The sequence below is a fragment of the Anas platyrhynchos genome, chromosome 3 (genome assembly GCF_047663525.1).
Source record: "Anas platyrhynchos isolate ZD024472 breed Pekin duck chromosome 3, IASCAAS_PekinDuck_T2T, whole genome shotgun sequence".
Lineage (NCBI taxonomy): Eukaryota > Metazoa > Chordata > Aves > Anseriformes > Anatidae > Anas > Anas platyrhynchos.
Genome location: NC_092589.1, coordinates 108,324,218 through 108,348,888, shown reverse-complemented (window position 1 = coordinate 108,348,888; position 24,671 = coordinate 108,324,218). Strand labels below are relative to the sequence as shown.

Below are 24,671 nucleotides of genomic sequence, written 5' to 3'. Positions count from 1 at the left end.
GATGTAACAGTAATGCAAAGCTCAGTAGGAATGAACAGCTTAAATTTTCACCTCATTTCTAAAGTAAATTTTGCATGTGTATGAAGCTCTATGTTATTACAGCTAGACTGAAAGCATTACTCAAAGTAGATCATTAAAACCTTACTTAATTAGTTATGTATGTCTACATGGTCTGTCATGATTACATACTCTATACACCTCCATATCCTAATGCTGTGCCATTATACAATGTGTAGCTTTTCTTTGTTTTCTTGAGAAATCTATAGAAAAACATAGATTCACTACTGAGCTGAGAGTCAGGAGATCTGGGATTTATTTATTTTTATTTTATTTTTTTTTTTTTTAATTCATCTGTGATCTTTAATATATCATTTCCCTCTCTCTTTTCTCTGCAACTATCTCTGAAGAGGGAAGGTTGGTGCAGACACTGTTTCCCAGAAAACATTTGCTCAATGCAAAAATTCTTCTGAATAACCACTCTAATCTACCCTCTTTTAGTTTAAAAACATTATCCCCGGAACTATCACTACATTCCCTACCCTCTTCCAGTTTCCCATAGGCCCCCTTTAGGTACTGGAAGGTCTACCTGGAACCTTCTCTTCATGCTGAACAACCCCAATTCCCTCAGCCTGTCTTCATAGTAGAGGTGCTCCAGCACTCAGATCATCCTCGTGGCTCTCGAGGACTCATCCTAACATGTCCATGTCCTTCTTGTGTTGGGAACCCCAGAGCTGAACACAGTACTCCAGGTGGGGTCTCACAATAGCAGAGTAGAGGGGGAGAATCTCCTCCATTGTCCTGTTGGCCATGCTGCTTTTGATGCAGCCCAGGATACGGTTGGCTTTCTGGGCTGCAAATGTACATTGCTGGCTCACATTGAGCTTCTCATCAACCAACACTCCCAGGTCCTCCTCATCAGGGCTGCTTTCAATCCTTTCTTCACTCAGTATTTGTGCTTGGGATTGCCTTGACCTGTGTGCAGGACCTTGCACTTGGCCTTGCTGAACTTCATGAGGTTCGCACAGGCACACCTCTCAGGCACCTCAAGGTTTCTCTGGATAACATTCCTTCCCCCCAGTGTGTTGACCGCACCATAGAGCTTGGTGTTATCAGCAAACTTGCTGAGGGTGCACTCAATCTTACTATTCATATCACTAACAAAATGTTAAACAGTGATGGTCCCAATACCAACTTCTGAGGAACACCATCCGTTACTGATCTCCATTTGGCCATTGAACCATTGACCATAACTCTTTGAGTGTAACCATCCATCCAATTCATTAGTCATGACCTCTACATCAGGAATCAATACTGTAGTATAAATAATTTTCTTCACAGTTGTGGGAAAATGTTTCTTATGATTAATATTAGGTTACACTTTTTAATTCATGCTTTAGCTTGAGTGTCTCTGTAGCTCCTTTCATTACAAATAATGAAGAGAGAGTTATGATAGACAGCCAAACTTACATCAGGTGTCTGAAATGAGAAGACTAAGTTTGTGACTTCAGTAACATTTTTCTTTGCTTTTGATTTTAAAGATGTATGAAGACAGCACTTCAGGAACATCAATTCCATTCTTCTTTTAAAAGGATATGAAAACTGTCTGGTCTAAATATTTGACTTGGCAAAACTAGGTAAGGGAAAAATGTTATAATTTGTAGCTGTGCTTGTCTGTCCTGGAGGATAAAGAGATACAGAAAACCCAGATTATCAGCAAGAGTTATTTTCACTGAGAAACAAGAAAAAAAAAAAATCTTAAGGTCAAAGAAACTCAAATTCAGTACAAGTTCACTTTACTGAACTGTAAACTCTCTTGGTTTTGAGTAGTGAATCCTGCTTTGTCCTCGTGTTGGTTAGTTTATAGAGATTGCTGGAAGTCACTGAAATACCAATTGTTTAGATAATCAAAATGAACTTGGTTCCCAAATTTATGCCTCTCAACACTGTACTAATTTCCTAAAGAGCAGACACTACAAATACATATCTATCTAATACAACCACACCATCCTATTAAACAAATGTACCCACAACTGTTCTTGGCTTTAGAGGCCAACTGGCACAGACTGGTCTGTGTACATAGCAGTAAATTCCACAAGCAGCCAAACTGCCCTTTGGGAACAATTTCTGCCCATATTAAATCCCAAACCTTGCCAAGGAATTTTGGGGATACCATTAGCTAGCTGAGGTCAAAATCATACCAGGGACCATTTTGACTGCTTCACAGTCTAGATCTTTGAGTACTAACACTCAGGAACATTCCTTGGCAGTGTTTACTTTATGAACATGTATGTAGTCTGGGAGGAGTACAGTTTATCTGAGATTTCTTTATAAAGAAAATGAAATAGGTATGTTTATGGTGCAATTCATCTTTGACTTCAGAATACGGTCACATAAAACAGGTCAAATGATTCAAGCCCTGAAGTTGTCTATTTTTTTCCATCATCTGTAAAGAGAATCTGACTAAAACATATAACAGTAAATTATAGACATATAAAGGGATGAATGTTTCTTATATAATTATAGCAACTGGTTAGTGATGCACAGCCAGCAAGCATCTTTACTTTTCTAGTATGTGAGGCTACTAATCTGGATAGCAGTTTCTTTCAGGTACAGAAGCCAGATCCCTGCATATTTTTTTAGATATCAAAATACTTCTGTGTAAATAAATTTGTCCTTGTTTACATGCACTATACAGGTTTTTCAAGAATGTGAAAAAAGTGTTTTTCTTGCAATTTTGATATGAAATAGACACATCACAGTAAGAACTTGCATGATGATGAGCTAGAGTAGAAAAGTAGGAACATAATAAGATCAGAAAAACACTTTTATGATATTAAGACCAGTCCACTCCAGCACAAGAAAATCACAGACATTGTAAAATCCCTTTCCAACCCATCCATTGTCTTTTCAACAAACATATCACACTGAGTCTGGAGGTTATCTTTGTGTTTATTCTGTTCCTTTATTTGAACATAATGAGATCCTTGATTTTTTCTCACATCTGAGGTGTGATTGTTTCCATCTTGTTAACAATATATGAGGACCTTTGCACTATGTTCAGCTTCTTCATGAATTTTGAGACCTGAGTCCAAATAATCATATTATTTTGAGCAATTTTTTCTTATCCTTTTCTTATCCTTTGTCATAATCTCATACAGAGCAACAGAAGTTTAGTTCTTTCTAAGGTATTTCTACATTGTCTTCCTAGCTGCAAGGCTAAACATCTTCTGTTTAGCCAAATCTCTTGCTTTTAATTATTTCTTAGACATAAGTTTGGTTTATTTACTGTTTTTTCATTCTTTATGGTTTATTTACTTAACCCTAATATTATTTTTGGAAGTGGTCATTCTTACATTGATTAATCAGCTTTTCTTTGGAAGTTGTTTCTTTCACTTGAGAAAAAAAAAAATATCAAGGTAATTTTCAATGTGATTTTGAAGGATTTCTCTTCCTTTCTTCCTTTCTTCCCATTACTTTCAAAGAGTATTCAGTCAATCTGAATGTGAGTAGAAAGCTATAAAATTTATAAGCTTTATTCCTGAGTGTCCTATTCTAAAACAAAAAATGTTAGTTACTGACTTACTTTTGCTTACCTGTTAGCACAAGTTAAATCAAGTAAGTTTATGAAAGCTTTACCTAAGTTTTGTTTTGTTTTGTTTTTCTATATCTAATGGACTGCTACAAATGTTGAGATAAAATTGAACCCTTTTGGGTTTGATAACACTTCAGAAAAGTGCTATATTGGCACCTGCAACTATATTATTAGTAGTAGAATCTGTTTTCTAACCCTTATCTGTGAAGTAAAATACCATAACAGCTTACTTCTTACTAATATTTATCTTCCTGACAGTCATAAATCTGTTCCGATACAAATCTCACCTTGGGAGACTATACCATCACTGTAGTAACAAGAACATTTTCTTAAATTCAATAAAAGTCTTTCAAACCTGAGATATTTTAACATAAACACTTTAAGTTTCAGTGAACAGGCATGCTTCCTAAAACTGTTTCATCAAAAATTTTTAAAACAGCTCCACACTCATTTCCCAGATATATCAGCTTTAACTGAGCACAGATCTCACAAACAACAACCAGACAACCTACCAAGCAACTGAGAAAAAAAAATAATCTGAAGCAAAGACTTGTTCCTCCTTCCTAAGAACACATCTCATAATTCCAGTGCTTTCTGTTCTCTGTTTTTTGGTTCCTATAAATCCATTTCTACACATCTAGCAATCATGTGATTCCTTTTACACTAACACATAATTATGATTTTCTTTCATTTTCTAGGTCAAAATGTCCAAAATAATGGAAAAGTTCTTCAGCAGCTGACAAAACAGTGTTTTCATGTCATGAAAATTAAGATATGTGTTGTACTCTCTGGGGTGACATATAAGGGCATGTGGGTGACATATAAGGGCATGAGATTGCTGGGAGATTTCAAATATTACCAGGAAAATGCAGAATGACTGTGCAATAAAGAAAGAGTAAAACCTGGGTCAGGTTCACATGTATTGCATTTTATTTTAAGAATCCTTTAAGTTTCTGAAACCCTTTGCAGGCTTGAATCAGTCAAAATTAGAATAAAAATAAACAAACAAACAAAACCCATTCGAGCACTGTAAACTATCAAGACTAGAAAATCTGAGCCTGTGCACAGATGTTGTGGTTTAATAAAGTAGGCCCTTGGGTCTCTGGTAGCTCAGATGCTTCTACATCCCATTGCCTTTCATTAAGCATCTCACTACGCCTTATGAAGCAGGCTTATCCTTTGTATCTTAAAGCCGTAAGACTCAGTCTAATCTGAATCTAGAGTCTAAATAGTCTAACTGTTTTGGGGCTGGAATAAACGTGTCAATTTAAGCTCATTTTTGCTTAAATCAATGAGTCAACACTTAGTTCTAAGCCAGTAGTACCCCTGTGGAAGTGGTCTCTGTCTCAGAGATTATGCTGACACTTTCTGACACTTCCATTATGACAGTTTATTTTTTTTTAATATTCTTCTAACATCTTTGTGGACAGAAATACATTTCAGATGTTAACAAACAACAAACAAATATTCTACAATTACATGAGAAATAATATTTTAAACGTCACGTCAACTGGGAGAAGTGTCTGATGACTGGAAGAACACAAATGTCCTTCCTGTTTTCTAGAGAGACAAAAAGGAGGATTTGGAGATCAACAAGCTTCAGTCTCAGGAAATATACCAGAAGTTGTTGAAGTAAGTAATTCTGAGGACAGTTTCCAAGCCTATAAATAACTAGAGTATTATCAACTTTCGTCATCATTAATTTCAAAAGGGAAAATCTTGCTTGACCAAACAGGTCACTTAGAGAGTCTGGAGAGTCTCCATTATTGGAGATATTAAAAACCTAACTGGACATATCTGAACAGCCTGCTCTACCTGTCACTGTCTTGAGAAGTGGGCTTGGATATGATTATCTCCATAGGTCCCTTCTGACTATACTATGTTTCTGTGATTCAAAATCAAGTGAGAGAGGGAGAATAAAAATCACACAAGAAATGCTACACCATTTAGCATTGGCAGAAATTATTTTGTATTTATTTTTCCTCAGAGTAAAAATGGACCGATTCAGAGCACAAATACAGGCAAATTACTCACTAGGAATATGAATCAATATGCCACTGATTATAATAAACTCTTACCTCAAGTCAGAGATCTCATCACAAAGAGTATCAGTTTATACTTCCCTTAAGTGTTTCCTTTACAAGCAGGAAACTACAGGTCAAGGCCTTGGGCAACCTAATACAACTTCAAGGTTGACCTTACTTTGAGAAGGGCATTGGTCCAAAATACTTCCAGAGGTTCCTTCCAAATGAAATTATTCTTTACATTTATGATATGATGCCAATAAGCAATACTATAGGCATAAATGGGGTATATAATTTTCACCACTGTATGACTGGTTCCAGTCCAACACAGGCCAATGATGCATGAAGGATTCTGACAAATAATAATTGTTTAAGAGTTGGAGATGTTGCTTTGTTTGATTGCGTTTTTGGTTTGGTTTGGTTTGGTTTTTGTTTATTTATTTTGCCATATCTGTTTCATATGATAGAGGTTCAGCAAGTCTTATGGAAGCTGCACCACAAGAAAACTACAGCTTTTGGCATTTGTATTGTAAAATCATAGTGGCATTCACAAGCTTAAGCCTGATTAAAGTTGTAATTTTGCCCTTATTCAAGCCTGGGACATACTAAATTCATCTTGTGCCTTTTCCAGCTGTATAATTCCTGGATGTTGTATGGAAACCTCCAAATCCTAGTTGTATATACAATATTTTATTATTAGCTTATTAATTGAGGAGTTTTGTGAATTTAGAGGTAGAAATTGTTGTTCTCCTTAATACATAAACTATATTTCTAAACAGATTTATGACTGCAAGACACCCTCTGGAATAGTTTACATGTGTATTTAAAATACAACATATATGATTTTGGGAAGATGAGGACTATATTCTAATCTTGGTTATGATGCCATGAATCCAAACTAATACTTAATTGGATTGCTGGATATATATGGGGGTGAGATAGAGATTAATTTGAAAATTTTTGTTGCTTTTAAGATTAAAAACAAAACAACAGCACCCTCCCCACCCCAACCCAAACCACAAACACACACACACAAAAGGAACACCATCCTGTTACAACTACTGGTATGTTGTTAAATCATAGTTTATTGTGTATCTCTTTCTAAAGATTAGTAAAATCAAGCCAGCTTCCTTGAGTTAGGGAATAAATTAAATTTTAATTCTTGCACTGCTAGAAGCTGCTTTTCCTTTAACTTATTCCTGTTACATGTCTTATGATCATCCACTTTGTATATCTGAGATCTGAATAATGAATCAGCTTGTGATTCTTGCTTGCTTGCTTGCTTGCTTTTTTTGTGTGTGTGTTTGGTGTTTTTTTAGGCAACAGGATAGCTTTTGTAGCAAAGATGCCAAAAATCATCCCAATCATCAAACATCTTGAGTAGCAAGTACACTGAAGATCTCCCAAGACCAGGAGGTGAAGATTCACAAACCAGGTCAGAGACATAAGCTCTTCATGATTTTGAATGTCAGAAAGGTGAACTAAGGCCAGTAAGAACATCAGAGACAGCAAGCTTCTTTCAGACACACCAGATACGCCTCTACCAGTAAATGAAATGGTATCAGGGCCCAGGTATCAGAATTTGCTAGTTCATATTTTTACATTTGTAGAACGGTCCCCAGCAAGGTTTTGGCCTAGGCAAGCTATCACTTTCTCAGTGCGCAGTTCAGAAACTATCACAGACCAGGAACCATTCCCAAAACACAACATGGACTTAGGGTGGCAAAGCTGTTTACCACTGAAGACATGATCAGCTAACTTCAGCTAACTTCTGGACACCCAGTTGTTGATTTAATTGTTCATTGCTTTATTTACTAAGAAGGATGTAGGCAGAAGAATAATAGACTGGAAATGTGTCTGGATAGCTCTTTGCTGAGTGTCAGATTTTCTGACATATGCTATGCATATATAAATATGTACATATTCTTCTACAGCAATATATGTATCTCTGTCTTTTATATTTGTCAGGTTAAATATCAGTCCTGGCAATAGTTACCTATTCAGAAACTAGTCAGGATATTGTTTATGTGCGTAATTCCCATTGTTTTCCATAGGCATCACATGACCCAAAACAACAGGAAAATTTTGTTCCTGGATTGACTCCACTGATTGTAATAAAATTATCCCAGATTTACACTGGCATAACTCAGACCAGAAGTTGACCTCACAGTCTTTATACAAACCATGTCTTAACCCAGTAAGATTTTTGTCAATCTCTTCAAAATATAAAAATACCCTTTATAATAAAATTCATAAGACTTTAGAGCATGACCCTCAGCTTTAACAATTCAGAAGCTCCCAGGGTCCTTCCCCTCTTTATAGAATGAGCATAAATTCTGACAGCTGAATAAATATAAAGGGTCAAGTGTCAGTCTGAGGAAACAGGTTTTCATTTTGGCACAGATGACTTTGGTTCACGGGTCCTTAGTGGAAAGGGAAATCAGTGTCTGCTTAATGCAGGACTATTTGTTTTTCAGAACAGCCTTCCGAGAGAGATAAATGCTCCCTGCCCCCCACACCTACTACAGTACTAAACAGGCAACCAAAAAATAGAAAATTTTTCATACCAAATGAAAAATGACAGATTCGCCTCCTCCTACACTTTCTCTTTTTCTCCTCACTAGCCTCTCCCACGTGCTTATACAATATTATGCCTTCCCATATGCTGGAAGACAATTTCTGTGTCACTGAGTACCTGTTAATAATTCTTGTGTAAAGTTCCATGTTCTTTCCTTAGCTAGGAGGATTTTTGTTGTTGTTATTTATTTTTTGTGTGTGGTTTGTGATTTTTTTTTGTTTGTTTGTTTGTTTTGTTTTTGTTTTTTGATAGAATTGTGAACATATAAATAATTCTACAGCCATTAGCTTAGTCTCTAGCAAGTGTTTAAATATAATTTTGATATTATCTTTTTTATTAAAACTTTATATTATATTCAAGGAGCTGATATTTTCTTTCATCATAAAGACACAACAGCTGATTCTTTCTGCATAAAACCTCTGTCCTTTTCTCCTATACATGCATATGAAAGGGAATGCTGAAGAAGGTCCTTCCTTTTTTGGATACTTTATTTTACAGTAGGTATGTGCTGCTATTCTCCTCATTTTTTTTCTTCCATTGTCTCTTATTTAATATAAAGTAGTGAGACAGTCCTGTTATTGAGGGTTTTAAGTTCATCAGGGCATTTGCTGCAGGAATGTGTCAGAGAACTAGGCTTTCAAATTTCTGGAAAAAGAAACCTGTCCAGCTTAGGTATCATCCTGTTGCTCTCCCCTCTTTATGAGTGCTATTCTTCACCTAACTCTGTCAAGAAATTTAAAACATTTAGCTTGGATCCACGTTTTCTGTCCCAGTTTGGGGTACCTAATATTTGGGTGCTGCACTGCTTTGTGTGCAGTGTCTAAATCAGATCATGGCTTCTATTATAAAACAAGTGTTTGAGCAACTGATGTCATTTGCCTGGCCTATTGTAAGACCTTTGACATGGTGCCACACAACATCCTTGTCTCTAAATTGGAGAGATACAGGTTGAAGGGTGGACTATTTGGTGGATAAGGAGTTGGCTGGATGGCCACATCCAGAGAGTTGCGGTCAATGGCTCTACATCCAGGTGGAGATCAGTGACAAGTAGTGTCCCTCAGCAGTATATATGGGGAGTGGTTAAGTTTAATATCTTTAATGACATAGACAGTTAATGACATAGACAGTGGGATCAAGTGAACCTTGAGTAAGTTTGCAGATGACATCAAGCTGAGTAGTACTTAAATAGAACTAAGGGATGCTGCTATCCAGAGGGACTTGGGCAGGCTAGGGAAGTGGTCCTACATGAACCTCATGAAGTTCAACAGAGCCAAGTGCAAGGTGCTATGCCTGGGTTGGGGCAATCCCAATCACAAATACAGACTAGATGGAAAATGGACTGAGAGCAGCCCTGAAGGGTACCTCCTGGACCTAGGGGTACCAGTGAAAGAAAAATCTGACATGGGCCAGCATTACATGCTTGCAGACCAGAAAGCTAATTGTATCTTGGGCTGCAACAAAAGCAGCATGACCAGAAGGTAGAGGGAAGTGATTTGCCCCCATCTGCTCTGCCTTTGTGAGACCCCAACTGAAGTACTGCGTTCAGCCCTGGGGCACTAACACAAGATGTAGACCTGCTACAGCAGATCCAGAGGAAGGTCACAAAGATGATCAGAGGCCTGGAGCACCTCTGCTATGAAGAAATTATGAGAGAGCTGAGGTTTTTAAGCCTGGAGAAGAGAAGGTTCTTGGGAGACTTTATTGTAACAATTTAATACTTGAAGGGGGCTTATAAGAAAGATGGAGAGAGGCCTTTTACGAGGACATGTAGTGATAGGACAAGATGCAATGATTTTATACTTAAAGAGGGTAGTTTTAGATTAGACATTAGGAGGAAATCCTTCATTATGAAGCTGGTGAGACACTGAAACAAGTTGTCCAGAGAAATTGTGGATGTCCTTGGAAGAGTTCAAGGGGCTTTCACTGATCTAGTGAAAGATATCCCTGTCCATGGCAGAGGGGTGGAACTAGAATATCTTTAAAAGTCCCTTCCAACCCAAACCATTCTATGATTCTGTGATTTATTCTGTGTGTTGGTGACAGAGTTGTCCTAAGGCACGGCCTTTATAGCTTACAGCTTTCCAGTAGAGTTTATAGCTTCTGCAGCTGCATATGCAAACATGCCTCTTGAGAAAGACAGCCAAAAATCTACCTAATGTAGACTGTAGGAAAATATTCAGAATAACATTTATTTCAAAAAAAAGGTATGATATGGCCATGAACAATATAAAGCAGAGAGAGGCAGAATTCACTGAATACATTATTTTCTACTTATTATTTGTTCAGCTCCAGCCAGCACACACCATTCCTGATTTACATTATGGAATAATAATAATAATAATAATAATAATAATAATAATAATAATAATAATAATAATAATAATAATAATAATAATAATAATAATAATAATAATAATAATAATATTATAGTAATAATAATAATAATATGACCACAACCACTCTTTCTTGTATTTTAAAGTCTTTAGACCATAAAAAACATCTAGGAATGTGTGTGTTCCTTCCCACAACAGATGCTAAATAACAGCTTGTAAGTTAAAAAAAAGTGTTATCAAAGTCAGTGGTTCAAAAATGCATGTGATTTTTTCCTTTGAACATATTTAATACATAACAGAGGATAAAACATTATAAAGAAGGAGGGTTAAGCTATATATCAATCACTACTTTGATTATGCAGGAAACAAACGCTAGCAAATGCTAACTCAATACAGAACATTTTGAACTAATAATATCTCTTTGCTTCAAAAACTTTTACAAGTACAATTCCAAAGATATTGAGGGCCATAGGATTCCTTCTACTGAATTCATATAGTCCAGAATAGCTTCTCAATTCCCAGCAGTGGTATAGTAAAGTAGGACAAACCAACTCAACTGTAACTTAGCTAGCAGACTTTCCAGTGGATCCATAGCCACCCACAGCTGGGGAATAGCTGAAGGAAGGGTGCATGGCTAATGTTAATGAGACAAGCAAGCATAGTAATAGGAAAGAATTAATTGTTTACACATGTTGAAATGCTTGTAATATACGCTTGTAATATATGCTCTGGATCAACGTACAGCACATTTGTGCCATAGAAAATAGTCAGCGACATTTTACTACCAGACCATCTGAATGTCCAGAATGAAAGACCTCCATGAAATCCTTCCTGTTTTTCTCCACTACTGCTACTCAGATTTCAGGTAATAGAATTCCACATCGCTGCTACTTTAGATGGTCCAGCAGGGCCATTGTATGCAAACAGAGGTCAGGATGGGTATCACATTCAGTGACATGGTTGAGAGTCCAGCATACCAACATCTGTCCTTAAACAGGGTCAGCATTTTAAATCCTCATTTAATCCCCGCACTAGGCTAAGCACAATAGCAAGAATTAGGTTTCCACACAAAACAAACAGGAAAATCTACATCCTAAACAGAAAGGAAGTGTTAAATTTACTGGGAAAAATATATGTATATATATCAGTGATATTTTTAGCTAGGTTCTCATTAAAAGTGAAGCTTAATCATATAAAACAATTTATCTTTTTTTGTTTGTTTGTTTTTCCCATTAACTTTTGAATATCCTGAACAGTGTTAATCAATCTGACAGAGAAAAAGAAGTTTTAAAAAGCTCTTTAAAAAAAAAAAAAAAAAAAAAAGACTCAAAAAGAGACCCAGAAATCCCTTTCAGTGCCCTGATGGCAGAAGTAGAAGCAGAAGTTCATAACTAAACAGACACCAGCAAGTGTCCAGCCACTAGAAAAATTTCAATCACTCTTTAAAATAAACCATAAGACACAAATCCCATATTACACCATGCTTCATTGTTGCTATTTGTTCAATACCAATAAAAATTCTTTCACAGTCATATGAATCATAAATTATTTTATTAAAGTTTTAGTTAAGAAGTCCTAAGCTTCAAGTGTTGAAATGATAAGCTGTAGTATAAACTATATAGTTCCTTCAATTTTGATCTTTTGCTGTTTCTTTTCCTTTACCACTTGTTCTTTTTCTTGATGATGTTTTCTAAATAGCACATTTAGTAAACTACTGAAAATTTATGAGATTTAATGACATTTTTGTGGTGGACTTAATTCATTATATAGTCTGAGTAGACTAACCTTTAGAGGATATGCTTACTAGGAATTGCATTTAAAGATTAAATATGTCAATAGAAACTTTATAATAAAATAAATGGCGAAGTAGCTCATACGCACAAACTGTCTTTCAAAACTCTTTACAATTATAATGAATTGCTCAAAATAACAAAGACAAAAGTAAGGATTTGGTGGTTTTGCATTATTGATATTTTATCAACTATGGTGAAGGATCTAGCACAATATAACATAGCTTTGCAGTTCAGGACACAATGTGAGAATGGTCTTTTCACTTCAAATGTTGATAAAGAACTTATTAAAACATATAGGCATCATAAAGACCCAATGCTGTAATTCTAATTCAACCAGAACTTTACTTTTGTTTAATACTTAAAGTATTAATAATCTTAAATTTCCAAGGAAATTCACTCCAAACAATGATTTATTTATTTATTATTTAACAAAAAGAAGGGATTTTTTTTTAAGTGTCAAATTACTCTAAAATTAACCATATATCTGGAACCTGACCAAAATAAAATAAAATAAAAAAGTATGGAGACTTAGTTCTACAACAGGAGTTTCACAAGTTTGTGACACAAGGAATTGAAGTAATCCAAATAAATTTCCAATAGAATTTACAAAGATTTGGGATTTTTAAGTACATTTTCTTTCATATAAATTGCAAAGTGTATAATAGCCATGACATGTAATTCTGAATTACTATGAAATTCTTTCATAATATTTAACAAATAGTTTCTCATAATTTCTAGCCAAGCTGGAGGTATCTTTGAAAAGAGTTTCATTAGAATGAGCTAAAAGACATCTCACCACCACCCACTACTACTTGCTTAGCTACTATTGTTTTTTTATATGGGATTGCATTATGTGAACCAGAAATCTGCAAGATGCCTAAAGTCACCACAGTGTCTTACAGAGCACAATGGTATACCTACTGCAACAAGTAATTAATCTTGGGCTCAAGATTTCCTGATGGGAGCCTATTGACCCCAGCACAATAGATGAAAGTATTTTATCCTGTGTGTTCCCCTACTGACCCCTTGTCACCTTTTTTCATGCACTGTCTGCTCTCATACCAAACTGAAGAATTCGTCCTTCACTCTGATATTCTGGGCCTGTTTGACCCTCTCTTGCTCCATGGAAGCAGATTTCTTGATTTTGCTTAAGAAGATTATTCAGTAGAAAAGTGGCAAAGTTTTACCATACACTGAAACACGCATGAATGAGCACAGAAGGGTCAGGGACACTCGGCTTTACCCACACCCCTAATCCCACTCATGTTAATGGGGAGTCATGCCATGTAATAAGGTTGTATTCCAACTCTATGTCTACTAGGAGGAAGGTGAGGCACACTCAGGACTGATCGAGTGGAGGGGCATCAGCACATGCACTGACAAGTCACCATCACGGTCCTTCTAGGATGGTTGCTGCAAGCTTGGAAAATCAGCCTTTGAGCTGTCTGGCATGCTGAATGCTTACAAAGGTAGATGGGAAAATGTCACATTGTATCTCAGCCCATCCTTCTGTATTCACACCATTGTAAGAGTCACCTCTGAACTGGCCCAGAGGGTGCTGCTGTAGACAACACATGGGCAATTCTGGCCTTGAATCCTCTCTTGGGGCTAATGTAGGTAAGAGGGTTAATAAAGCTAGGTCTGTTGCCAATATCTGACATGCATGCATTGCCAGTTGCTAAGCATTGAACTTATGATATTTTATCTCCCAGAAACTTATGGTTAAAGAAAGTGGACAGTAGCTTACATATCCCACTCAGCCAGTGGAAGGAATGTGCCACTACTGCCATTTTCAGTTCTCAGGACAATAGTGAAAAAGCAAAATTTAGTCTGCATTTAAAGAACTGTTTCAGCTTCTCTCCTGTAGCAGCAATTACATTCTGCTGGAAAAGCTGTGTTATAAATCTTCAAGGCCCTTTGACACTCTCAGTGACAGCAGACCTCCAACTGTTTCCCGCAAGACACTTCAAAGGCCATCTTGGATAAATATGTGAAAACTGTCCTAAACTCTTACAGAAACTGTAGACCCAGAGTGTACACCCCCTCCCCCATTCCCACCCATCAGGCTCCCATCTACTGTAATTGCTTCATCTCCTTGCTCCAAAGTATTTGTCATCGGGAATACTTTCTAATGCAATATGCCCGCTCCCCCACACATGCTTGAAAGAGAGCAAAAAAGAAAACACCAACAAATGTTTCCACTGCAGATAATCATATTGTCATTAGAACCCTTAAACTACTCCAGTGTCTTCCATATTCAATTAATAAATGACCTTGGGCCCAGATCCTCACATCCCTAAATTAAAAGAGCATTCCTGATATCAATGGAATTCCTTTTGTTTAGCCCAGGTGCATTTCTGGATTGCCTAAATTCAGAGAATGCTTGCCACTGATCCAAGCAGAATAAGAACTTGAAATCTGGATCTTCTCTATAGGAATTATTTTTTATCTCTTAAATAGTCCACTACAATGTATTGAAGTAGAACTAGACTGAAAACACAGTTCTAATAACAGGCTGGTGGTTGGACCAGATGACTCTCAGAGGACCAGATGGCCTTCAGAAGTTCCTTCCAACCTACACCATTCTGTGATTCTGTGACTCTATAATATAGCTTGGTTAGTCAAACCAAACAACATAAAGTTCTGTAATTCTGATTTGAGGGTGACTTCCAACCTGCTTTAAAGAAGCAGTGAATTACAGGTGAAGTGCAGGAACTGGTGTGGCTCCAGGTGACTGCAGTGACACACTGAAAAACTAATCCCATTCTGGTTTTCTTTTCTCAGGCTGCAATACAGTGAGCAAGTGGGAAACAGCTGATATGCACTCTGCTATCAACTCTGGAAAAAAACATGGGCGAAAGCAAACACAAGATGAATCTGAGGTGTGTTAGTAAAGAGAGAGATACAGTGTCACATGCCTGTGGAGGAAGCTACAAACAAGTTCAAATTGGAAGTTCAAATTTTCATCTATTGTTTTTGACAAATATAAAGAAAACAGAGAAGAGGTGCTACAAGAAGATGTGTTGGAGTACGTATGGGCAGGAATGAGAGTGGAGGTCAAATAGCAATGGAAGGAGGTGAATATTTTATTCATGGGGGTTATTCCCCAAACAGTGGCAACAATTGCCACGAAGGTTTTGCAATATCATCAGGTAAGGCTGTTCTAACTTACTGTGTTTCTGCAAAGATCATTCAATACTAATTGCCTGGCGGATAACTTAAGTCTCTTACCAAGTCCATGAGCTTTACAGGTGGAATTTTTCAAGATGAGGTTATCCGTAGGGATGACAGGACGCAATGAGTAGGTGGTCTTACATATCCACTGGCATGTTGCATTCAACCTGTCTGCAAAGCAAAGGAAACACAGGAGTTCTACTAAGGGAAAAATGCAAAGCATACCATGATTTTATACACAGTTATTTCATGGCATCTTTGGGTCACCTTTGAGGAACTTCATCTTAGTACTTACAGACCTCCACTGCCTGACACAAAGGCATCTTTCCTTCGCAATACTAAATGATGTAAACTTATCTACAAAGATAACTTATCTATAGTTATACAAAGTAAACTTATCTATAAAGCAAGGGATATTACTTAATATTTATAACAATAGCTAGTGTGCACGTACTATATTGTCTTTCCAAATTCTTTACTTTTTTTTTTTTCTCAGTATCAAGAATACTGACATGATAAATATTCAGTGAGAGTATATACTGAGGTACATGATTCCATCTAAATCGTCTAATTCTTTTTTACTGATAATATGAATTTGACTGAAGTGAGTACTTGTCAAGAGTTTGCAACACTGGATGCAAGTGTCATAGGCCATATTTATTTACTACTTTTCTGTTGAAGCTATCTAGACCAGTTTTCCTTGAGCTACAGACAGATGATGACCCTTGGTTTCTAACAGCATCACACAACTCTTAAGAAATATTTTCTAGAGTCACTGTTCCTAGATAACAGATATTTCTCTTAGTTGAATTTTGTTTCAGTCTAGAAATAGGCTATATTATTATTATATAGAAATTAGAAGTTTGCCATTTCTCATATTTGTATTCACCACCTCTAAAATATTTTATTCATCTATAAAATGTTTCAAAATAATGTTTCAAGCATAAGTTAGATTGAACTGCAGCAGTTCAAACTAGTCTTTGTGTATGTTTGAACAGTGGAAAAAAAAATAAAACCTTAAAACAATGCATCCAGATAATAAATAACATACAAGCGGTTAGAACACTGTTGTCTGCCATATTATGTTCACAAAAGATTTGCATGGAGACTCAGAATGATTTTCCTGACAGATTTAACTACCTATACTCCCATACTTTAAAGAGTGAATGCTTTGGTTTCAATGCCCATGCAAAGGGATATGAAAAGTAATGATTATTCACTTACAGCCTTATTCAGGCTGGTCTGGTTTCAGAGAACGAAAAGAAAGCTTTAGTGGAACTAATGTCCTCACCAGGAACAGGAAGCAAAGTAGGAGAGGGGCTCAGTCACCTTCTCTGTGGATATGTCCAGGACAAACTTCTCTAGAACCATTCCGCCAGCAGCTCAGGGCCACAATAAATTACAGGCTCTTGATGTTAGAGGTACTATGGTGCTAGAGTGAGAATGACAACTCCTACCTTTTCTGTGCTTCTTTGGAAGTCACTTTTGATTCTTACATCAGAAAGCGCAGTCTTGGTACCCTGTCTGCATAGAGTATTTCTTCCAAGCCACTAGGCAAAAAATGCATAAAATACCTGACAATGGAGACTGCCAGTCTGCAGAAAAATCTGTTTTTACTCTGGGAATATCAGTTCCTGATCCTCACTAATATTAGAAAAATATTTAGGAAGAATGGTAGGATCAAAATAACTTCTCACATGGGAAATGTTCAAGAAAGACTTTTGAAGCTAGGGAAAGATAAGATCATCATTAATAATTTTGGAATGGATATATCAAGGAAAAATGGAAAAAAAAAAAAAAAAACGAGTGCTTTACTTATTTTCTCTCTTTATGTCTAGTTTTTCTGAACATTTCAGAAGTACTTGAAATAAACTTTGCCTGGATCAGAATATTTATTATTATTATTATTATTAATAATAATAATAATAATTAAATGTAGTTTTTCCTTAACTCTTAGCTCAGTTAAATTTTAACTTGATTCTGATAAAAGTAAATGTATGCTATGGATATTCTAAAGACTATACTACTGAAGCTGATGTGCTCTGATAGAAGTAAGAAGAAACAATAATAGGATGTTTTTACAGATTTTTAAAAGTGTGTGGCATCGACATTATTTTGTCAGGGCAGAGACATATAAAAAAAAAAAAAAAAAAAAAAAAGGACTAAATGATCTTTTAAAAATAAACTTCCAATGTAAAAGCAGGATCAGATCTCACGTATTTTTCAAGGGAACTACTTTCCTTAAAATCCGTTGGAAAAAAATGTCTTAAGATAAAGAGATAGAGTTTTCTAATGTTTACCACCACCTTTACTGATTCTTAGCAATGATTTTTTTTTTTTTTTAATGAGAAAATGAAATTTATATTGATTTTTTCAAATGATGAATCATCTTTATTTTGAGGCTTTAATTTTTTCTTTCAGTCATAGCGTATCATTAGGCTCCTGAAAGTTGCCAATTTAAATGTTTACAATAAGCTAGAGAATCCTCATGACTGTTACTCCACCATTCACTGTTGGGAGGGATGTTTCTAGAAATCAATTTGTAGCCTTGAACAAACAAGGCTGAAAACCTTGGTTCTCAATACTAAGTTCTCAATATCAAGTATGTACTGCTCTCCTGGTCGCTTCTCCAAAGCAGAAGGTAGGGCTTGGCAAGAAAGCAGTGGATTACTGAATTTATACAGTGTGCTGCAGTTGATCTCCACAAATAATACATCAAATACTAGGTAAAGAAACTGTACAGATTTCTGCTGTTGGAACTTATTTCTTCTTGTACCGTGTTCACTGACCAATAACAATTTTGTCAAATTTCTGAAATAGTTGGCTGTAAAAGTGTGCCACAGTAACTTGCAATTAGAAACCTGATATGCATGGGTTATTTACATATAACTTGGGGTCATTTAAATAACATGGTATACTTAATTTTACCAATGTTTACTTCATACTTTTATTTAACGAGAAGTCACATTAATTTCACTACACTCTTCAATGTTCCTCTTCAAGTAACCACAGTAGCTAAAGAGTAGTCATACCTGCAACTAGTTGACATTGCTGATTTCCTACTGCATTGTGGAGTCTGATCAGCAGTAATGACCTGTCTGATATACATGTACTATAGACTTCCATTCTCCCTCTTTCCCTCTTCCTGTTTTTTTGTTTGTTTGTTTGTTGTTTGTTTTTTTTTTTGTTTTTGTTTTTGTTTTGTTTTTCTGTTTTGGTGGTGGTGGTTGGTTAGGTTTTTTTGGTTTTGTTTTTGTTTTTTTCTCCTTTATTTGAGGGGTATCTTTCCTACCTATAATGTTCTGTTTTCACTCTGGGCCACAGTAACTGTTCGTGAAGATAGAGTACCCAAGGTACGTATTTTATACATGGACTGTTCCAGGTTATATTTTATTATTGCTTTTTAAACTGGCATAATTCCAATTCTCTACTGAAATAAATAAATAAATAAACTTTACTAAGATTGCACCAATGATTCATAACCATCACTTGCTACTCACAGTACAATCAACTCACAGTACAATCTGTATGTCTTTAAGGTCAGATTCATCACAGCAGAAATCAGGTTTGCAGACATGGAAATCAAGAGCACAGACAGTATTATCCTTAAATAAACAGTGGTGGTTCTGATTCAGATGAAAGGTAGGTGGTTGTTCCCTATCTCCATGCCTCAACTGGATGTCTGAAATTCAATGAACTGAATCTGGTTCTACATCTTTGTATTTTGAATTAGTGTCTATTTCATTTCTTTAGTTCTAGTCTCTAGCTCATCAAGGGTTCAGGGGGAATATTTTTGCATACCATCCCAATCCTCCTTTGCATTTACAATATCTCTCATTTTTGAGTCAACAAGTTGAACTATCACAGCTTTGATATTTTGTACTAAATTTGTTACTAAAACTATTCAGCTATATACATGTACTTTTGAGGAGGGGTATATCATTGTTGAGGCTAATCATAGGAAAACACAGCTAAAAATTCTTGCAGCATGGGCTATGGTTATATATAGTGCTTCTGTTAATAAACACTTAATAAGCACCTTTTGCCATGTAACTAACACTACAGGGGTCCTACTTGCATGACATTCTATTATGTAGCTTACCAAAATGAAAACGGCTTATTTAGAAGCATTGTTATCTCACTTTAAAAAAAAAATAAAAAATAAAAAAAGTTGCATTATATACCTAAGACCAGAATATTAGCTTCTTTCAGGATCAGGCTACACTTTAGACATACAAATGCATCTGTGAAGACCCATATCTTCTACTTGTTTTAATTATATCATTACAGTAATAGAAGGTGTGAGCAAAAGTCCTCTAGATGTCATTAGAAAACAGCACACATCCACTTGTCTTTAAAACATGCAATAAACCTGATGTTTTTTTAATAACATTAACAATAATACTAAGTAGTAATGATAAAAGCAGATATAACAACTCACGGGTAATAAGGATATACAAATAAACTTTGTCACAAAGGACTCTGAGGTCGATTCAACTCATGTTTACAAAGAATCTTGGATCGATCCAGATTATATAATAGGAGAATTATTGTTTGACAGCCAATGTATTTTGTAATCCTTGTTGATTTTTAAGATATAAAAGAAGTGAATACTGATTGGCTTGAGCTAGCTTTAGTCTTGCCAAAAAGAGTAATGTTTTAAATTAATAAATCTGTCTTTTATTAATACTGTAGCAATTAAGATGAAAAAAAAATCCTGGGTCCTTTTGTTTAAGAATGCAAGCTGCATAATTTAATGACAAAAAGTAGAATGAGAACTGAAATATGTTCACCATTGCTATTAAGAAACAGAAGTGCCTTTTCACATTTCTCCATCATATTTCACCCTTTGAAGATTTTCTCTTGCAGAACTGAGTATATTTAACCACTCACAGTCTATAACAGCACACCCAGATAAATCAAAATTAATCCCAATTCATTTTTAACCCTACACTCAGCAACAGTAATGATTGAATATTTGTGACAAAACTGCAGAAGGGAGCTTGTACTTTAAGGGTCCAAACATTGCCCGTGTTGAAGAAAATGGAAAGCTGAGGTGACCTGATCTGCCTCTGCCCATTAGGGACTTTTTGATAGTCATTGTCTTCAAGAAAAATAATTGCTTCCCAAGAATGCTCAGCTAAATCATTTTATTAGTGTGAACTGGATTAAGGTTATAGGAAGGTCCCTCTTGCTTCTTACCCAATAATATCTGACCATGCATATCAAAGAGTGGAGGAGGCAAATTATTCATTATTTCACCAGCATAATGAAAGCATAAGGGAGGTTTAAAAGGACGCTATCTGCAGCAGGAAACTGTCAAAGAACGTGGGAACACAGCCCTCCTGCATTTTTGTTTCAGCTCCGTTGATCAGAAGATTGAAAGGCCTGCTCTACCTACAGGGGTCCTCTGTTCAGGCCCCACAGTGCAATTATAATCCGTCCTCACCTCCTTTAGAATGACAGGCCAAAAACAAAGCCCAGAGCTTTTGTACAGCTTAGCATTCCTAAGAAACACAAATCTTCATTTCTTTCTTTCGTTCTTTTTTTAACTCTTAAGAATTAATTAAAATTGCTCTTATATAATATTGAGGGATAAAACAGCTTAAAATTATCTAATACGTTTTAAGTGTGGAACTATTTTTTTTTATAGAGCACATAGAAGGCTCAGTCACTAACTGCCACAAGGTAGAGCAGCTATGCTTTTTGTCTTCGAGAAAAGACAAAAGGAGAAAGGAGTCCAGTTGGCAGAATTTTGCTTGAGGCTATTTAATATCATTTTTTTCTGCCATTATTCCTGCTGTATACACATTTCAGTGGTAGAAATTTACAAATCCTCAATAACTCTTGTAGTTAATCATATTGTTGAAACTCTGCTGTTCAAGGGATGCCTGAATAAAAGCCATAACCTTCCAAAACTAACATGTATGCTTCATCAATGCAAGAGGTACAATACATGGTAGTGCTATTGGAACTGTGAGGCCTAAGTATATTAAGAGATATGGGTTCTATATTAAGAAGTACTGTTTTTAGTAGTTTCAAGAATCAGAGTAGCTTAGATGTAACAAAGACATGTCCAGTTTTAAACAGCAGTGAACTATTAAACATGCTACACAGACCACTTGTTTTATCTTCCTTCAGCTGGTCCACTATATCATTGTGGTCATCCCAAGGAATGCTGTAGATTGCGTGGTTGTAATGGTTATAATAATGATTATAATACCTTGAAAAATTCTGTGTTTAGCATTAAATCTTCAAGCTGCATTGCGTAACTCTACATAAACTACCACCAAGCAGACTAAAGTTAACTGTCAGGTTACGTTGTAAAATGAGCACACAGAGTGCATTTGGAAAGCAAATCTCAAATCATATGTGCGACCTTTAAATAAATATATTTGCAGAAGGTTAGACAAGATTCCAGGCTGATAGAAAGTAGGTGAGATCAATATGAGATGTTACGGTGTAGTCTAGTTATGCATGTGAAATCTGTTTTGAAATTGTTAAACCAAGTGATAATAAAAATGTTGGCAATGATTGGCATAAATTTATTTTGATGTTCTCACCTTTTGATTTCTTATTTCACATCTGAAACAACATAGAATTACTTTAAAACTTATTTATTTATTTATTTTGTATCTTTAAAATGTGATATACATGCAATATTAGTGGTGAAATCTGGCTTCCAAAAACACAAGTGCATTTAGAGGTTAGGCTATATCCCACCTGTTCTGCTTCTTACTGGTAAATTCACCTTTTTCTTGTGTCAGCTTAACATTTTGCTATGAACATTATTTAACAGTTGATTTACAAATTACACATTTTTTTTTAATTAGGTAATAAATTCCTTACAGGGGTTAAATTGACTGAATAAAGACCTTTTGCGTACATTTAGGAAGACAGCATTCTAGTGAAAGCAGACAAGGCAAAGAGCAAAAAGGGGAGAGGGATACATTAGTACATTAGTATCACTTTAAATGTTTGTTTTGCTGTTAGAAAGGTGTAAGGTAATGTAAATTAACCTCTAATTCACAAAGTGTTTGTTTGTTTGGTTGGTTGGTTGGTTGGTTGGTTGGTTTGGCTTGGTTGTTATAGCATGACTTCCTTTATTTGAAAGGGACAGAAACACATTATTTCATTCTTTTTCACATATGGTTTATCTCTTTGCCCTTTAGGTGACACCAGTTATATTGTTCATGTGAGATACCCAGGAGCTTCATGACAGAAGGGAATTAAACAGTGAATAGCCAGTAGGGGAATATCAAAAACCAAATGTGTGGTTTGTTATTTATTACCTATGCTATTACCTTCAGAAGTACTGTGGCAGAGGCCATCAAATTCTGGAGCAATAGACATATAGACTTGGTAGAAGATCTGTCCCTGCTATGTTTCTGCACAGGAACCTGAGGAATAGTCTGGAGTGATTGATTCTCAGAACTGGCAAATGGTGTCCCACCAGAGATGCATTTGTAGGAAAATATTCAGAAGCACATACCTTTCTTCAAACATGGAGAAACATGGTTCTTTGGTATAAAGCATTAGCTATATCTTTCTATATGTTAGCAACAATATTTCACATCTAGAGCTTTTTTTATTATTATTTTATTATTATTATTTTTTTAACAGTTCTGCAAATGTGTATGTCAGAATCGAAGTAGTGTCTGCCTGACCTTCAATTAGCTGGTGCAAACTTCTGGCATTCAAGAAATTTCTTTGATAATTTTTGGAAATATGTAGGACTTATATTCCAAAGACTTGGCATGCCTTAACACTAAACAATACCTCCAAAAGGAATGAATCCATCTTGAGGAAATGCATAACTTGCTGAACTCTACATTCAAAGTGAACGTGAAGGTCTGTCTGAAAAACTAAGACCTTTATCTGAAGCTGTGTTTCTTTATAACTTGCATTTAATTCTGCAGAGTTTCAAGTAAAAGCTGACTAAGAAGATAGTCTTAGATAGAAAATGGCTGACTAAAGATTTATTTAAACAGTTATTAATTAAATAATTTTGAAAATTTCTAGCCATTTCCATTCAACTATATAAGATCCATCTACAGTGAAGCTACAAAAGCCCACTTACTGATAGTGTTTATGAGAAAATAAGTCTGTGGAAATTATTTATTCCTGTTGGTCCTATTAGAACCACTAATAATTTTTAATGCTTCCATAGTAATTTATGTTTCCTTCAATAGGAAATAAAACTAAAAAACTTCTAAAATATTCCAAAACACTTGAAGGAACTATGACAGATTTTTCAGTTTGAGCAAATACACCACAGGCATAGTGAGCAACCATCATTGTTTAGCCCTTCTGCCATCAAAATATTGTCCAAAGAAGAATGATTGGTCATAAGCAGTTAATTTGAGTCATCCTTTTCAATTTATTTAATAATTTATTTAACTATATATAGTTCTACAATAATGTCCCTAATATCAAATGACTACATTTTTCTAGGAAAAAAAAAATAAAAATAAACAAAAGCATAGTTGTATGAAGCTATTTTCTTTCTCCCCTTTCTACAGTATCATCTTTCAAGTATAGTTCCTGCAGAATGGCTTTTCAGATACAAAGCCTCTAACGATTTTAACTTTAAAACAGAATGATAATGTCATCATTTCCCTGTAAACTGAAGGAATCACAAGAACAAAGTAGTACCATTGAATCCACATCTAATGGCTGAAAGCCAGAAGGGACAGCCATCTGTAATGATCTAGAAGTATCTGTCTGTGCTTCCTAATGCAAGGAAATTGCCTCACACTGCATTTGAATAGAAATACATCATTCAGAGTTGGGGGACTGTTAGTGAGAAAGTAGGCATTTGGGGATTAAAGTGAGATCTTCCTGAGATTCCCCAGTGTCTCGGCTGTATACTCTCTCCTTTTTTTTCTTTTTTTCTTTTAAATCTTTTTTAACTTATTAAGTTCACATACGAAATTTCACTGCTTTCATTGTAGATTTCAAGTACTGGGTCAACAAAAAGCTGATTTGCTCCATTACATCTCTGTGCCTCTACCAGACCAGATTGTGTGTACATGTATGTGCATGCACTCGTTCTTCTCAAATGGAATACTCCATTTCTAACATTTAGATTGTTCAGGTAAATCCCAATTCAGCCACGCTGGCCAACTGTTACAACTACTACAGCTACAACAAATCCCACAGAAGACCATATCTGTA

The 24,671-nt window shown here is 35.6% G+C and overlaps 1 long non-coding RNA gene across 1 annotated transcript in view; it reads right to left on the bottom strand.

Annotated features, from left to right (window-relative positions):
- The window catches only part of LOC106015555 (uncharacterized), a 172,628-nt gene that overhangs the window by 37,838 nt on the left and 110,119 nt on the right, over positions 1-24,671 (bottom strand). Inside the window, exon 3 of the long non-coding RNA XR_011808581.1 lies at positions 15,552-15,665. This is a non-coding gene — a long non-coding RNA (uncharacterized lncRNA). The remainder of the gene's footprint in view (positions 1-15,551; positions 15,666-24,671) is intronic.